A 19,691-nucleotide genomic window follows, 5' to 3' on the forward strand; every position below is an offset into this window, starting at 1 on the left:
TTAACCTCTTTTTAAAAGAAGCAGAAGCAATTCTTGTTTAGCTGTAATTACTCAACATTTGCTTCATAGTATGATGTTTATTTAACAAAAGAACATTCAGTTCATGGAAGCATCCAGTAGATTTGTGTTAAAAAAATAATTTTATTTTTTACTTAAATAATACAAATTAATAGGGATGGGTAGTGGCTTTAGAAATAGTTAGATCTATTTTCTACAAAAATCTCCTGTCAACTTTTAACAATAAACATATGTATGTTATGTCTGTTCTCTACTGAAGAATAGATAGAACTCTGATACTGTCAGAAACATAAGTGTGCATCTGTGATATTTATTTTAAAATATCTCTAGAATTTTTTGTAGACTTCCTTAGTCTGATAAATACTGCCCTGATAAATACTTATAGATATGTTTGCAGTAAGTTGGCAGGTGTTACCAAGTTTGGAGCAGGTGTTGATCTGCCTGAGGGTAGGAAAGCCCAATAGAGGGACCTGGACTGAGTGGCTGGAAGACTGTGTGGAGGAAATGGACCTGGCGACATTGGTTAGTACTTGGCTGAATATGAGCCAGCAGTGTGCCCAGGTAGCCAAGAAGGCCAATGGCAACCTGGCTTGTATCAGAAATAGTGTTGGTAGCAGGAGTGGGAAAGTGATCTTCCCCCTATACTCAACTCTGGTGAGGCCATATCTTCAGTACTGTGCTCATTTTTGGGGCCCCTCACTACAAGAGAGAGACTGAGGTGCTGGAGAGTGTCCATACAAAGCTGGTGAGGGGTCTTAAACTCAGGTCTTATGAGAAGAGGCTGAGGGAGCTGGAATTGTTCAGTTTGAAGAGGAGGAAGTTCAGGACAGACCTTATAACTCTCTGCCTGAAAGAAGGTTGTGGTGAGATGGGGGTTGTCCCCTTCTCTTGTGTAACTAGGACAAAGGAGAATGACCTCAAGTTGCACTAGGGGAGTTAAGACTGGATAAAAGGAAAAATTTACTCTCTGAAAGAGTGGTGAAGTGTTGGAACAGGATGCCTAGGGAGGTGGTTGAGTCACTCTCCCTAAAGGTGTTCAAGAAACGTGTAGATTTGATACTAAAGAACATGGTTTAGTGGGATAATATTGGTGGTAGGTGGATGGTTGGACTAGATAATCTTGGAGGTCTTTTCCAGCCATTAAGATTCTATAATTTTATGTTCTTGTTGTCTTTTCAAATTGGTGTCATAATACATGGATGAGAGCACAAGGAATTCAGTTATTGAAAATTATCTCATTTAGGGAATTTTTGTGCCGTTACAATTCATACAAGAAATGCAAAATCAATAATTCAGTCTTCCTGAATAGCAAGACACAAGCATTAAAGTTGCCCAGAAGACAGTATACTAGAAAAGAAAATCTAAGACATCCTACAGCTAACTTCTGCAGAATACAAAAGAGGAATTTAAGTAAGAATAGTTCATATTGCTCTTCCACTGTTAGCTTATGTTCACTTATTCTTGACACCTCCAATCCAATAATAAAAGGTTCTGCTAAGTGCTTGTTTAACCACATGGTGCTTCCTCTTTGCTAGTTGTGCTTGATAACATTTTTTATGGAAATCTTTCTCAAGAGGAGTTAAACAATACATGTGGAGTCACTTGCAAAGCCCAATCAAAATGTGATATTTTGATATCATGTCAAAATGCTTCCTTTTTTCAGTTCCATTTTTATTTATTTCATTATGATGAATATATTTGAAATTATGTTACTAAAACTTAATACTGATTTTTCAATATTAAACAGTTACATATCTATAACTGCATGAATGAAAATGATATGGAAAATAAAAATTGACTCAATCAAAACTCTGTAGTTTCACATCAGAAGAAAAAAAAAAAAAAAATCACCTGAATTGGAAGAAAAATCTTCCAGTTTTGAAATTTTACATAGAATAGTAATTTTTCTGCTGTCTTGATTACACCAGAATACTTAAATACTTTTTCTCAAACACATTATAGTTTAATTGTGAAACTTTCAACAAAAACCTTTACCATTGTTCTACAGTATATTATATCTATTCAACAAAAGAAAGAAGGCAGGTTTACAATGATTTTCAGCTTCAAAATGAACTGATAAAATTCTGTAATGTGACTTTGTAAGAAAAACAGAAAAATTCATTGGATTTCCACATATAACAATAAGAGCAATCAAGGTAGAGATTTGTTCAGTTAATTTTTATTATTATTTTGTTTTGTTACCTCTCTGTAACTACTTTTTGTTTGTTTGTTTGTTTGTTTGTTTTTCCTCTGTGCAGAGGGGGTGGGGGAACTTGTTTAAAAAAACTGTTTGCAGTCATAATTTTTTTTTTTTTTTTTTTTAAAGTTAAATGTTAAGTCTGTTGTCAATTAATTTAACTGATTTTATAAGCTGATGGGCACCTGGTACAGAAGAATTTTGCCTGCAGCTGAATTGGATACAAGAGCAATTTATTTTAATAATGAATGATGGGGGGAAAAAAATGAACAACAATTCTATGCAGGGAAGCCTTCAGAGATTATAATAAACATTCACAGTGGTTAATGCTAATGTTTTTGATATTGGACTGAGGTATTTCAAACTGTTTAATATTAGTTTGGCAGCAGTAGTTTCAAAGTAATATGCTTTAGAGGGATCATCTTCCTTGAAACATCTGAGTGAAACTTAGCAGTGAAGTGGAGAATGGGAGCAGTGGCAAAGTCAATTAAGCAATAAAATACTATTTAATATGAAAAAATAACCTAACTGGCACATGATGTTTTATGATTATGCAAATTCTAAAGTGAATATAATTCACTTGTCTTGAGACTATATGGCAGTGTTAAGTTAGCTCTTCCAATCCCTAATTTTTTTTACAAGTGATTAAAGATAGTGTTTTTAATACCTAGTGCCTCATATTTCAAAAAATAGTGACTGGGTTAATGATAGAGTTGTTTTTATTTGAAGATTAACTATAAGTAACATGTTTCTAAGATTCTCTCAAATTTCTGCTAAATGTTGAATTAATGTACAGCAGACCTTTTTCCTGTTTCACTGAGTAACCTTTTTATATCCAGTACACTGCCATATTTTTTCCTTACGAGAAATTAACTAGTTGAAAATAAGGAAAGCCTTCAATATTACATTGCTATGTCAAGCTGATATTTCCATAAAGTCATAAAATATTTTCAGTAGGAAGGGCCCGTAAAGATTATCTAGTCGCACTCCCCCTTTCCACAAACAGGGACACCTTCCACTAGACCACATTTCTCAAAGCCCCATCCAACCTGGTTTTCAGAGCACTTCCAGGGATGGGGCATCCACTACTTATCTGGACTGTCTGTTCCAGTGCTTCACCAACCTTATAGTAAAGAATTTCTTCCTAATATCTAATAAAAATGTACCCTTTTTTAGCTTAAAATGATTGTTCCCTGTTTTGTTACTACACCCCCTGACAGAATCTCTCTCCCTTTAGGTGCTGGAAGACTGCTATAAAGTCTCCCTGGAGCCATCACTGTTCCAGACTGAACATTCTCAACTACATCAATCTATCTAAACTTGTGTTTTCAAACCTGTCCTCTATAAAGGAGAAGTGCTCTATCTCTGTGGCCTTCTTCTGGGAATTCCTTAACAGATCTGTCTTCTTTATTTTCGGAACGCCAGAGGTGAAAACAGTACTCAAGTTGGGATATCATGAGAGTGGTGTAGAGAGGGATAATCACCTCCCTTGGCCTGCCAGCCATGCTTCCTTTGATGAAACTCAGGATATGGTTGGCTTTCTGGGATGCACATTGGCAGCTCATCCATCAGAATCTGCAAGTCCTTGTGAGCAGAGATACTCTCAATCCACTTAGCGTCCAGTCCATGTTTGTGCTTTTGATTTCCCCAACTCAGGTGCAGGACCTTGCATTTGGCCTTGTTGAAATCATGAGGCTCTCATGGGCCCACTTCTCCAGCCTGACTAGTCCCTCTGGATGGCATCCCTTCCCTGCATATTGTCAGCCTCCCTGCTCACTTTGGTGTCATTCTCAAACTTGCTGAGAATGCATGCAATCCCACTGTCTGTGTCAGAGGAAAAGATGTTAAACAATTATCTGGTAAATTCTACAGGTATTTAATGACAGAAGTTTTCCCCAGATATTATAAAAGAGTAAGCTTGATTAAAAAGAAAACATAGAACAATACCATGCAATGATATGATCACTGTATTTCTCTGGTCCAATTATCTGACAGAAAAGGACCTGTGTTTTCAAATGTGTGGTTTCTGCTTTAGTCAGTTACATCATAATGTATGATAAATTCAGATTGATATGTTCAGAGGAAGACATTTAAGAAAATGTTTTGCGTTCAGTACTTTTGAAATATATTAGCTCACTAAGTTTAAGTGTTTTCTGTTTTAATGCAATAGGGAGACTTCAATAGAGAATTCTCATTATTCATGGTGAATTTGATGACAGTACAAAAATAAAAGCGTATTTCGGCAGCAACTATTTAAAAATGCAGTGTAATAGTTTATATATCTGGAGTACTGCCTTACATTTTCTATGTGAATCAACTATTTGGTTTTAGAAGCAGAAACATAAGGTCCCGACCATGTTAAACATGTTAAACATTGACTTTTTACCATTTCTTCCTCTTCAGCTGATATATGCGTCCTGTCCAAAAATCCACTGAGGCTTTTTGATTTCACAGCTGTAATCAGCTTTGTACCATATCCAAAGCTGCAATGTTTTTAATAGTAAAAAGAAGCAAATACATTCTTAAGAAATTGAATGAAATTACTAATATAAGTCCTTCTTGAATTAAAAAAAAAAAAAAAGCAACATTTTCAATCTTTTAACAAAACCAATTAGGCCCATCATGAAAAGTAGTTTAGCCAAACTATAACTAAGTGTAATGATGCAAAATGCACTGACAGAAGGGAGCATTACCAGGCCAAATGGATTGGTTTAAACATTTTCGACACATGTCACAAGTTCACATAATCAGCCTGAGGCAGCAGGAAACTTAAAAGCTAGTCTGGTAGTGTTTTCTACAAATATTCTTTGAATTTTATTACTTGTCTCCCACATGAGGCGTAATAGTTTCAATGTTCTAATTAGTACTTGTGTATATTGCTATTACTTTGTCTCTTTAATCACATTATTAAGTCTGTTATGGAGATTCCTTATAGAATCACACTTTATAATAGTGTTTCTAATTTGAATATGTCCTTTTTTATGTTGTCTGAATCTGAAACATCATAAACTCTTTTTTATGGGTCCTTTGATAGTAGTCACTTTCCTGTTTTATGCTTGATTAGAACACACAGTACTAAGTAATAAAGAAACTTCCTGAAGCCTTGGAGTTATAGTACCAGAAGACATCTCAGATTCCTCAGACTTTCTTTTCCTCTCTGACATTATGTCAAACAAATATATTCCTTCATCCATTTTAAAGTATTGATCAGGAAATACATATAAAAGAAAGCGTTTTTATGACTCATAATTATTTTCATACACTACCAGAGACTATCTTTCAGTCTGTTTTCGAACAAGGTGGATGATAAAAAATTGTATGGAAATGTTAAAGAATTATGATAATTTTCACAAATTGAAAATACAGTTAAAATTTAATTTACAATGAACAAATATATTTAAATGCCAATGAGAAATAAGAAGTATGCATTTCTTTCTCACTCTGTTTCTCTTTCTCTCTTTTTTTCTGAAGAGACATGCCATTAAAGCGAAGGAAATTAGTTCATTTTAAAGTGATTTCATTTAATCTTTTCTTAGACCAATAATTAATTTGATAAAACGGGAAATTAATCAGGATTTTGTAAAAGTAACACAGAAATTAATATATTTGACATGACATTACAGAAATTGTATAAATCAGAAGTTGCAAAAGATGTGCACAAATAACAACCATTAAAACTAGATAAAAGACGTCTTAAGAGCTAAGTATGGTTGAAATAAAGTACTTCTTGTTTACATAACAAGAAGCAACAGAGAATAAGCAGTAATCCCATCAGGTGTCCTCATTGAAAGCCTCTGAAACTGTAGTGAAACTGTTTCTGCAGTTAAGTTTGGATCAGAAACTAATTGTCAGCAGTCTTCACAGAGACGTTACCATCAATTCCTGTGAGTTTACTTCAGGAGGAGAATGTGAAGAAATTTGTGGAATTCCATATTTATTTTCTTAAGAAGTGATGAAGGCTGCAGATAGATGCAAATGTTTACAGTTGCTTTCAATCATCTGCAAATTAGAAAGGGAGTAGTAACTCAAAACTAAAATCCGATCAAAGGAAAATAATAAGGAAGAATCCCTTTCATTATATCTTCTGCATTCTACTATTTCCTTCTCAAGCAGAGGAAATGGATTTCTGATCAAGTATAGTCATGCAGAAAAACAATCCTTTTTCCCATGTAGCTACAAAACATTATTCTTGGCAAATAATAAATAAAAAATAAAAAATATGCAGAATCTAAATTTCCAGGAGTAATTTAATGTCAAAATTATGAATCTCAAATTTCCATGCTTTAGAATTTCTATTAGAACATCATAATTAAATTTTTGCTGTCTAGTAACATTTAATATACAGTGTATGTATGTATATATATATATATATATATATAAACATATATATATGCATGTATATATGTGTGTGTGTGTATATATATATATAAATTTATCGCTATGTTTGTTCTTTAATGGAATTTATTCACACATTATGTTCTTCAAGTTGTGATGAACAATAACTAAATATTTTAACTTGCAAGTTTTGATACATACAAGAGTTGAAACATTTGAATTATTTAAAGTATTTATATGAAGCCTTTTTACTTGCTCTATCAAGTTATTTATTTGTTTATTAATCCAGGTGAGATCAAGACTGTCATTGCTATTTGATGGTCACTGAGTATGAATAATCTTAGCATAACTTCATAAAACATAAACTACATTATGACAATTGTTGGTAGTTGTCAACCTTTTTTGCACGCTCAGGAGAGAGATGTTGTAGTAGGTGTTAATGGGCTATCGGGTTGTGACGTGATAGGACCTCCCCTGCTCTGTGATTGACGTGTGATGCATGCTTAAGGGGCACAGACAAAACGGGATGTGTATTTAAGGAGTTGTCGTGCCTTAATAAACACCATTTTTTTGCCAGAGATGGAGAAGAGTTTGTATTCTATGCTCCTAAAAATCTCTACCAGAAGAAGTGACCTATTGCTGCTGTTGCCACAGCTGAAATGCACCATGCACTGCCTCAATGTGTTCCACTATTTCATCTCCATAAACGTTCAGTGAATATCAGTGGACCCCATTTTTTTCTACATGCAGGAATTCAATGACATATCTTTGTTTCATACACACTTTGATGCCAGATGCTATTCTGTGAGACTGGCCCTCCACTGCCATCCCTCATATGGCAACAGAATGCAATAGAATACTGCTAGGAAGGTTTAACCTCTAATACCATACCACCACCACATGCCTCTGTCATGAGAGGGCAACAAGCCCTCAAGTTACAATGTAGTAGCAGAAGCAGAAAGTTTAACATATGCATAAATAACTTGAATTAAGCATACTACACATAATAAGAAAGTGAAATACTTTTCAGTCTATTCAGAGGGGAGGGGGAATAGAGGGACTGGAAAGAATACTTTATACTTATGTTTTCTTCAGTATGTAGCAACTAAAAGAAAAGCTTCCTAGACCAACTGAGAGTTGTGTGAAAACAAATTAACAGTAATGAAAAAGAAAACATTAAAATAAGGCACTGTATTTTGCTGTACTTAAGGCCTGTCTTCTTTCACACCATAAATTACAATTAATTCTGTTATCTACAGAACTGCAGTGAAAGAGAAATCAGAATCAGAATTACGTACTGTAAAGTATAAAACAAAGATCAAAAGAGAATAATTTCAACAACTGTACATATTCTTCAGTAACTGGTAAATTAAAACAAGTGTAGAAAGACAAGGCTATCTGAGTAACCATTTGGGTTAAAATTTAAAATTAAAAAAATTTTTTAAAATTTTAAAATTTAAAATTCAAGCCATAAATTTAGATAGCAACAAGTGAGGTAGGTGTCTAAACTCCCATGATGGAAAGTGAAGACCTCATATTTAGTTTGCAGATATAAACACAGACTTCCAGTGACCACTGAGACGTCCAAGATATCTCACAACAGTTGGTATATTTGACTTTATATTTAGATAGTCTTGGCTTCAATTAGATAGTTAAGAAGCTAGCTGATTCTATACCCATATAAAAGAAGAACTCAAGAGAAGAACCTGGAAGCTATACACCCATTAGTCTTACTTAAATCTCTGGAAAAAAAGTGATAGAACAGTGTGTTCAGGAGGGACATTTAATGACATTTAAAGAACAGATCTGTTATCAAGAGCAGTCAGTATGGATTCATGATGGGAAATTCCTGTCTTAGTCTCCTCCTATGATAAAGTCACACATTTGGTAGATGAAGAGAAGGAGGTGAAAGTAGCGTTTCTGGAGTTTACTTAGGCCTTTGATGCTGTCCCTCAGGACATTCTTCTGGACAAATTGTCCAACTATGAGATGATCAGATTCATGCTATTCTGAATGATGAAACAATACAAGGGTAGGGATCCAAGTGTTGTAGTGAATGGGGATACATCTTGCTGGTGAACATTCTCTTGTGATGTTCCCTAGGGCTCGATTCTAGGGCCAGTCTTGTTCAACATTTTTATTAATTGTCTGGATACAGGAGTGGAATGCAAGTTTGCTGATGATACTAAAATGGGAGATGCCATTAAGTTTCTGGAGGAATGAGAGGCATAGCAGATGGATCTAGACAATTTGAAGCATTGGGCAATGAGCAGCAACATGACGTTCAACAAAAGAAAATGCTGGGTTGTGCATCTGGGATGGAGTAATGCTAGACAACTGGGAAATGAGTGCCTGGATGAGAAGGATCTGGAGGTACTGGCTGACAGCAGGCTTAATATGTGACAGCAGCATGTCTTGGCAGTCATGAGGATAAACTGTTTAGAGCTGCATTAGACACAGTATAGCCAGCTGGTCAGAAAAGGTGATTCTTCAATTATATTTAGCATTGATGAAGCCCTGCCTTGAATACTGTATTTAGTTCTGGTCTTTGCAATATAGAAAGGATATTAAGATCTTCAAAGTGTTCAGAGGACAACAAAAAAACAGGTAAAAGTGCTAGAAGACATGTCTAATGAGGAGAGGCTTAGAACACTCACATTGTCTAGTCTGGAGGAAAGAAAGCAAAGCAATCTCATTGCTCTCTACAGATTTGTGAGATGGAAAAGTGGAGGAGGTTGTAGTCTCTTCTCCTTGATAAGTGGTAATAGGACTCACAGGAATGGCAAAGAGCTATGCCAGGGGAGGCTCAGACTGGACATTAGGAATTTTTTTTATTTTTTATTTTTTTTTACCACGAGAATGGTCAAACACTGAAATAGTCTTCCAGGAGAGGTGTCTGGTTCCCAGTGCCTGTGATTGTGTACTTGGAGAAAAATCAAGCTGAAGGAAACTAGAGGTTCAACATGAAGCAGAACCACCATGAGAACTATTAGAAAATCCTGTAAGATTTAGTCACACAGTTCATTTTGTGTCTCCATAGTATTTATCTTTGGAACACCAGAATAGAGTACACAATGCATGACTAATTATTATAAACATTAATTCATATAAAACATCCAGTGAAAGAGCAGTTATGCTTCAGTTATTTAGGTACTGATAGTTAACCATTTTGCATTATGGAATTTTACAGATTCTGGATTTCTTTGAACACATGGGCTCAAAACACTACTCTATCTGCTGGAATAATATTTTTACCATTTGTATTCTATGAGTGGATTTGTTTTTCAAATGTTCTTCAGGAATGCATCGTGTATATGACTGCTAGGAAACAAGTAAAACAGACACAACATGTCCTAGGGCATCTCTGTCAGAGGTTACAGAGATTAAATGTTTCTTGTTTCGGCTAGTAATAAAGTAATAAGGCCAGCAGATCAGTTTGGTGCAAGACCATGTCCCAAGGAGGAAAGGATAGCTCCACCAAACATAGCAAAGTATAATCAAATATTAATAGTTATTTTCTTCTTGTGTATATATATACATATATTCACACAATTTCTCAACATGAATAACAGACATGAATTTCTTTAACTGTGCTCTAAAGTACAAAAGACTAATTCAAGCTACCAAATATGCATGTACAGTGCAAATAAATAAACATAAATAAATAGAATGATTTAATGGTTAAGCTTTATTGTATATCTTAATGGATAATGGGAAGATATTTATTCAAAATTTACCTCTCAGCTAATCAGATAAATAACCATAACACTTTTTAAGCCTTTGAGCAAACATAGTTGATAGTAATAACTGTTAACATAGGTAGTCAAAACAGGTAACATGAGTTGTATTCTAGAGGTGCCTCTAGGTTTTCTCTAAGCACCGGATTAGCTCACTGAAAAACTTATTCCACTTAGAATGGTAATAAGAGAAGTTGCCATTTTAACAAACTCAATTTTAAATAGATATTTCTTCCTCTGTAACTTATTATACATAACAATAATTTGTAACACTATCTCCAAAATACCTTTTTGAATTCCCTGTATACAAACAGCGTTTCACTACTTTGCTGTACATATATTGCAACCAAATGTCTAAAAGTGTTTGACATTAGCTCTGAATTAAAAATACAAATAATGAAAAGTGTGCAGTGATTCTCACATAACCAGTGTTAATTCTAAATTTCATACCACCTTATCTATCACGGTTACCATGATAATTTATTTTCAAGTCCCAGATTCATCACAACTGGGGAACAGATCTGTTGCCTTATATCTTATAGATTAAATATATTTAATTTTAATCAATTAAGCAAAGGCTAAACAATCATTATAGATCTTTAACAGCAGCAGAGAAGAAGTGAAAAGAGAGCTCAGGAGGAGAGTGGTTGTGGGATAGCGCATTTCATAGAAATTTGCATAATCTGGAATGAATTCAGTTGTTACTCCTCTGCTGACTGCAGAAACAGCATTCAGCACTGGTAATCCTGTCACTAATCATAGCAGAACTCTGTCTCCTGCATACCTCTTATTCCCTCTGGAAAATTAGATATCTAAGAAAAACTCAGTTGGAGGGGTCAGCTGAAGGGGTACAGATTCAGTTTCTGTATATTGCTCAGATACACTGTCAAATATATTTTTAAAACATCTTGAAATTGTGACATTTACAACTTGTAGTGTGTATGTTGACATTGCTACTATAGAATAACTGATATAATCCTCATTTAGCACTTACAGTTCATGCAATTACATGAGATTTATATGAAGTTCAGGCTTCACATTGGTTCTTTGACAATGCATTAATCACTCAAAGTGCAAAGTTACAGCTGACCAATGACTGGTCCAGATCTTTGGAGATTCTAGAAGCAGCAGATCTTTTACAAGTTTTTCTTCAATACAGCAACCATGATTTGGCCATGAGAATTTATTCATATAGCTCTTGTTTGTATGTTCACTTTATTGAACATGTAAAATGTTGGATTAATCCGTAACAGGGCTAAATTATTAGAACATGAGCTAGCCACAGAGGTTAATGAAAATATAATTAGCACTGCTTGTGATACACGCAGTTGAAAAGAGGGTCATAAATCCTATTAATCCTTCTCAGTGCGGGAATTATTGACCTGAAAGACCATAATGGATATGGTCTATAGTGTCAGTGAAGTTGAAGTTGAAGTGGATGATATGTTATGTCTTCATTCACTTGATTCATTTTGAATATGGAAAATACTTTTGAATATGAAGCAGTTTTGCATCACCATGATGCAGTATAATCAGAGGAAACAGTGAACAACAAAAGTTTAGTATTCAGTGTAATGCGTGTGATTCATATGCAGATAGGACTGTAACTAAATGTCACTCATATTACTCAGACAGGCACATACTTAAGATTTATATTTATATAGTGTAGTGTGAAGATAATACTATTACAAAATCTTACCCCACCCAAGAAAAAACAACACAACAGCATTTCATGTTGTGAGAAGAAAGTATGCTAGATACATTTGAAGATGTTTGCCATAGAAAGTTACTTGAATAAAGTAAAAAAAACAAAAAAAACAACAACAAAAAAACAACTTATCTAAAATAAATTACACATAAAAAAAGGAAGTAAATGAAAAACTAACACATAAACAAGCAAAAAGAAACAACACAGCTCTGTCTGTAATTAAAGTGTACATTAATTAAAACCATATTAGTGAATTTTATGAATTAATTTTATAATTTTATGAATTAATATTATATTAGTGCTTGCAGGTTTCCTGCATGCCTAATTCACAGCTAAATAGTATTAAGGTTCTTCTCTCTTTAGACTTCTGCTGACTACTTGCACTCACAGCATTTGTCTGGAGCAAAGGCCTTATGAAGAGAGGCTGAGGGAGCTGGGATTGTTCAGCCTGGAGAAGAGGAGGCTCAGGGGAGATCTCATTGCTCTCTATAACTACCAGAAGGGAGGTTGTAGTGAGCTGGGGTCAGCCTCTTCTCTCATGTAACTGGTGACGGGACTAGAGAGAATGGCTTCAAACTGTGCCAGGGGAGGTTCAAGCTGGATGTTAGGAAATACTACTTCTCTGAAAGAGTGGCCAGGCAGTGGAATGGGCTGCCCAGGGAGGTGCTGGAGTCACCAACCCTGGAGGTGTTCAAGGAATATTTGGACATTGTGTTAAAGGACACAGTTTAGTGAGAACTGTTGGTGATTGGTGATGCAACTGGCTATAGATTTTTTTAGAGTTCACATTCTTTTTGCAAGTGTGTTATTTACTGAGAAGTGAAAATGATTTTTTTTAGTTCTTTCCCATAGGTAAGAAAAATATTGCTGATTTAAAGCAATGTCCCCCTCTGGAGTTTCATGTGTATTTTAGAAGCCATACGATTTTCTTGTGTGAAGTGTTATAGGTATTTTATTCACCTTGTGAAACTTTGCATCATTCCTAGAAATAAAGGATTCTCATGTAGCTCCCAAAAAGCACATGCTAATTTTTTAAAAAACAAATTAGACATCAATAAGTCATGGGATTTATGTTAGGAAATGTGTTATACAACACATTCAACTACCACACAAAATCCTGGCATAGAGTGGATTTGTGCTTTTAAATATGTTTGCTTGTTGTGGTCAGCCCAAGGGAGAAGTAAATAGTTACTGAATAAAATCATCCCTATGAAATGTAATAAAGGTTAAATACATCCCCAGATAGTAGTAAAGTGCTAAGTTAAAAGTTAATGCCTTGCTATATTACACTCCTCAGCAGGACAAGAGCAGTATTATGACAAAACAAATCACAGCAAGATGGAATACTGTTTGCATTAGAAACAATTTCCTTTTCCAGACCTATATTCTTCAATGCTTTGCATAGAATAAGAAGTGGCATAATTGCTTAAATGTTATCTTTCACATACAGATTTTTCTGAAGGTCATATGATGATTAAGCCAAATATACCCATTCTTTCTTGCACCTTTAGCCCTACTACCAATGAAAATTATCAAGAACACACATTCCAGTAAGTAAAAGAAATTTGCCAATTTAATTTTCTACTATATATGTCTGTCATTATGAAGTATATGTTCAGTCTTCTTGTAATAAAAAGAAACAAGTATGGTTTGATTCTATCTGCACACATAGAATGCTTGACTGGAATTGCAACAGATGTGTTCTACAGTCAAAGGAATGAGAATCCTCTACAGTCTGAATTTGCAAAAATAATTAGTCAACACTTTTAGATGCTTGACTCAATAAAAATGATGATCAATAATATTTGAAAACTGAGTTTTCAGCCAAAAATTGCAATCTGATACTGGTCATTAAAAATAAAAGTTAGTGTGTCTTTCAAGTTACTAAAAGTAAACAAATTCATTAAGTAGGAACATAAAGAATAGGGTAAGGACAAGCATAGAGTATTTCTAAATGACTTCAGAGAAAACTTAGCTCACTATAATGTCGCTTTGTATGAACTCCATTCATCCCAGAAGGGATGCAGAGGACTTGCATGTGAGAATATGGACAAAAGACTGAGTCTTTCTGCTAGGAATTTTATCATCATTCATGCTATGGAATGATGTCACTTAAGGAAAGTGACACTGGTAAGAAAGGAAAAGAAAAGCTTAGAACCTGACAGAAACTGGCACACTGCTTTCCAAATACAAAGCTCTCATTTGTTTAAATTAGAATTACTTGAACTAATTCTCAGTTTGAAATCAAAGCGTAAGCTTAAAAACACTATAGAGTACAAGAAATAGACTTCTGCTTTTCTTTGTTATTTTTCATTCTGGTTCTAATATAATTAATCATTTCTAATTCCTCTATTTTTTTCCCAATTTTCATTATCATTCACACATAATATTATATGTGTGAAAATGGCCTTCTGAGTGGGAACTGAATATCCATCACCTGTGTTTTATCTAAAAATTATAACAATACTTTTTATACCTGTGTATTATGAACTTATGTTTATTATAATGCCTGAATATTAAGAAAAAAAAAAAAAAGGAAAAATTACTTAATTTAGAATTGAATTTTATGCCTGAATGTGCTTCAAAAATTTCAGAGAGAACATTAATGGTCTTGCTAGATGATCTCTGTCAAAGAAATAGATTGTGGGCAAGTACACAAAATTTCACTTATCAGAGAACAGTTTCAGTAGGTAATGAAATATAGTTAATTCTGCTTCTAACAAGAAAAAAAAAAGAAAAAAAAAGAAAAAAAAATGTTATACTAAGATGTGCTTTATAAGTAGCTCAAGATAAATGTAAAAAAAAAAAATACAGAATAGAACATAGTGATAGTTCTGACTTCTGGCCAGGCCTAAGAATTTCAATGTCAAACTTTTTTTTTTTCTTTCTTTTTTTTTTTTTTTTTTTTTTCTCTTATGATATTAATCTCTTCATCTTGTTTTAACAAGTTTTCTTTGAAGTCTTCAAAAACATAATCTTCTACATACTCTGAGGTTCTGTGGAATCAAAGAGAGTTTCAAAGTTCTACTAGCTATTCTAATTCACAAAATTTCACAGAATCACAGAATGATTGAGTTTGGAAGAAATATCTGGTCATCTAGTGAAACCTCTCTACCCAAGTAGGGGCATTCAGTTGTCCATTTCTTTCTATTCATCTAATACATACCAGAAATTATTCTTGATAGACAACAGCACATTTTCAACACTCAATAACTTTCATTATGATTATTGCATCTTGCAGAGATCTTGCAAAGATGTAAATGTCTTTACAGATATATTTGCTTTAATGCAGTGTAGAATGTCATTTATAGGGAACTTAGCAGGAGATTGATTTCTTACACTGAATCACAGAAACACAAAATTGTAGGGCTTGGAAGGAATCTCTGGAGATTGTCTAGTCCAGTCCCCCTGCTAAAGCAGCTTCCCTACAGAAGCTTAAAAAGGAAAGCAGGAAAGTTCTGAATATTTCCAGAGGAGTCTCCACAAACTCTCTAGAGCACAACTGTTCTTATGCTGTCACCCTTTAGATACTTATAAGCATTGATAAGATCCTCTCTCAGCCTTCTTTTCTCCTGGCTGAACAGTCCCAGACCTCTCAGCCTTTCCTTGTATATAACACTCCAGGTCCCTAAGCATCTTTGTGCCCCATAACTGGACTCTCTGAAAGTTTCCTGTCATTCTTGAGCTAAGGAGCCCAAAACTGGACACAGTACTCCAGATACGGTCTCAAAAGGGCAGAGTAGAGAGGAGGATCAGCTCCCTCAGTCTGCTGTCCACACTGTTTTTAATGTACTCCAGGATACCATTGGTTTTCCTGGCCATGAGGGTACGCTGTTGACTCATAGTCAACCTGTGATCCAACAGGACACCCAGGTCATTCTCTGCCTCTAACCTGCACTGATGCATGCAGTCATTCCTCCCAGATGCAGGACATCATTTGGTGAATCCATGTTAACTGCTCCTGAAAACTTATTTTCTTCCACTTGCAGATGACAGCCAGAATAAGCTGTTCCATCATCTTTCCAGAGATGAAGTCAGCTGGCTTGTATTTTCCCAGGTCCTTCTTGTCCTTTTTGAGTATTGGAGTGACATTGGCTTTCCTCCAGTACTCAAACATCTCTCCTGCTCTCCATGACCTTTCAAAGATGATAGAGTGGCTTGGCAATCACTTCTGCCAGCTCCCTTAGCACTCATGGGTGCATCCCATTAGGACCCATGGATCTGTGTGCATTGAGTTTGCTTAGACAATCTCTGACCAGATCCTTCTTGACCAAGGGGAAATCTTCCTTTTCCTAGACACAGAATCATACCAGACACTACGAAGAAAGTAACTCTGACCCAGCTGAAGCTAAGACAAGACCGAAGCAAAGAAGTTATTCAATAACATTATCTTCACATTGTCCTCCATTACCAATGGATCCAACTCACTCAGCGGCAGATTCACACTTTCCCTAGTCTTCCTTTTCCTTAGAAGGAAGAATGTGCTTACTGATATACCAAAATAAGCCTTTCTTCTTGTCCTTGATCTCCTTCATCAAATTTCATTCCAAATGATCCTTAGAATTTCCTGTGGCAACCCTGCAGTCAGTCACTGATAACTGTTTTATATTCCTCTGATGTGGCCTGTTTTGTTCTGAGATGCAATTTGTATCCTAGGCCAACTGTACTGTAGCATCTTCAAAGGCACTAGACAGTATGTTTAGTGGGCTAAATTGTTCCATATACATCACCTGAAGTGGATGCTGAGATATCCATCTCATATATAAACAGATACATGCAGATAGCTCAACCTAATGACTGCACTACTGAGGTGACTGAATTCCTTGAAATGATAATTCTGTGCTGTAGGATGCTGCTTATTTCCAGTTGCCACTCAGAAGTTTGAGTGGAACACTCCTCGATGTCATATCATACGTACTAGCTCCTGACATATAAATGGCATTACGCGGACATTTTTAGGTATACTGATTGATGACGCATGTTGTATTTCAGTTTTAGAGGATTTTTGTATTCTAAAAATCTGGACACAATTTTTTTCTCCTGAAATGATTACAACAATCTGAAAGCTCTGAGGTGAAATTACAATCACTTCCTATTTCCATTGCTAACCACATCCCATAAGTTCAATTTTCTGCTTTTATATCTGGAACTCAGTACAAATGCTCTGAATTATCATGGAAAGATCTATAGTAGTTTCTTCCTTTAGTTATAACATGGAAGAAGCAATTGTGTACATAGGGACAAATACTGCAGCATATGAAAACTGCTATATTCAAGCCCAAAACAGCTAGATACAAAACTCCCTATACTCATCATAGGAACTTTCAGCATTTTGAGCAGAGCTAGTAAGGAAAGAGCTAGTAATTTTTGTTTGTTTTGTTTTCTCATGCTATTATTTTCAGTGTTTTTGTTGTTGTTGTTGCTTGTTTGTTTTTGTTTTTCCTCCTTATTTCATGTCAGATGAATTCTTAGAGAAATCTTGTAGGTGATCTATGAAGCAGTTATATATAAATACATGAGAGACACACATACATATGCAATATATTTAGGAATATGCAAAATAAATTCATGGGTATCTAGAGAAGATATGTGTAATATGTTAAAATGGACTAGTTGCTTATTGATGACAGACTCACTCATAGAGTTATTTTGTTATATTTTGTATAGTCATGATGTTTATACAGGCCCAAGTTCAGTTTACAGCATTCAGAATAGGAACAGAATATTTCATCCACTGTGAAAATATCTAATTCAATTATGTTTCCTCTTCTATTTATTTATTTATTTGTTTGTTTGTTTATTTATTTATTTAATTATTTTAATGTTGTGTATTTATTTAGCTATTGAAATTATTCTACCCATTATTACTAGAAGTATAGTTGATGTTCAGAACTTTCAAATGAAATCTTTAAAACCAAAAGTGTGCCGTGAGCTGATGTTTAAATCTGATTGAACCCAAGGTTGCAAGGAATCGAAGACAGAAGTAGTATAATATGCTTACTGATTCTCATAATCTGCAGCTAGTTTAATACATCAGTTTTTGAGCTCTCCGGAGATAATGAACTGTAATGTTTTGGTGTGAAGAACAGACTAAGTGTGAAGCATGGGCTATATGTTGTGGAAGACTGAGGAACCAGCAGGTTGCTTCAAATTTTTAGGAGAAATTGCGTTCTTATTTTTGTTAATGCAAAATGCTCGTGCTTGTCCTAGTGTCTTATTAATTCTACACAACTAACTTTTTGGCTGTCTACTGGTAAGTAAACACAACAACCGCCTTTTATCTTCTAACTCCAAAGATGAAAAAATGAGAAAAAAGAGAAAAAATGCCTATTTGCTACTAATTGTAAGTAAACTTTCATCCTTTCTGTAATCATCAATTAGAAAGCAACATAATCATGCACTACGAGAAACAAGGTATCACATTAAATAAAATCAGAACAAATAAATCAGACAAATAGTAGTTTCTAAGCAACTAGAATCTATAACAATTTTGATATCGTTTTGACTAGTATGCACTTGCAGTTAGCAATTTACCTGAAAAAAATATATGGAGAAAAACAGCAGCTTTCAACTAACACTTTCATTAGATGGAAGGAGGTGTCTCTATACGTGTTTTGTGGTGTGAAATATTCTTATTTCTTTTGAATTAAAGCACTGCCTTAATCCAGTTATTCGGCAATTAGAACCCAGTTGCTATATATTATTCATATAGTGAACATATTTTTTTTCTCTGTATTGTCACATGTGATTATTAAAAAAAAAAAAGAAAAAAAAAAGGTGCTTAAAATGGTTAAATGCACTTGCAGTTATAAATTATATTAGAATTAAGTATCTTTCTAAAAAGTTAACCTTTAATTCACTTCAGATTTTAAGAGTATTATCAGAATTTCCAAGGAAGTTCACGGAGCCTGGAAATGGAAAAAAAGTTTAGAGAAGATTACTGTGTGATTCAGTGTGTTGATGCAAAACTGTAATTTAGAGCAATTGCAAGGTCATTAAGGGTTGTTTGTCAGTCTTCCCTAATGAGCTTCTTAGCCTTTTCAGCATTCAACTACCTAGTTGCTGACACAGGTCTCCCAGATCATTGTTTGTCACAATTGGTAGTGACAATTATTCAACAAAGTGCTCACATTTATCAGTTCCATGGTTTCAACTTTGTACAGTTAGCATATGCTTGTAAGAGTTTTTACATTCTGACTTTCACTGGGCAGAATTTCTCTCTTTGTACATTACTATACTTAGTGCTTATACTGCCTTTTATAATATTAAGTTCAATAGCATCCACATGGCTTCTTTAGACACCCTCAAAAGCTGTGAAGGTATGAAAATAAAATCCTGAAACCAGTTAGCACTGAACTCACTGAAAAGAATTTTTTTTTCCTCATTTAAATGTTAGAAGGCATATGATACTCAGTGAATTTGGATTGATCTGTTATCAGGTTCAGATAATAGAGCTGTTACTGAAAAAATCTGGAAAATTTAATGATTTATGAATGTCTGTATTCTTCAGCTGCAGATGCTCAGAGCTCAGAAAATTTACTCAAATAGGACAGCATGTTTGCTAGCCTTTTGTGCTCTTTCAACCTCTGCTTTTCATCTGGAACATAATTCTGAGGTATGTGGTGCAATTACTGTCTACTTACTGCATTCTTATACACCTGCTTTGTGGAAGTTGACCATCACAATAACTCTAAAC

The sequence above is a fragment of the Coturnix japonica genome, chromosome 1 (genome assembly GCF_001577835.2).
Source record: "Coturnix japonica isolate 7356 chromosome 1, Coturnix japonica 2.1, whole genome shotgun sequence".
Taxonomy (NCBI): Eukaryota; Metazoa; Chordata; class Aves; order Galliformes; family Phasianidae; genus Coturnix; species Coturnix japonica.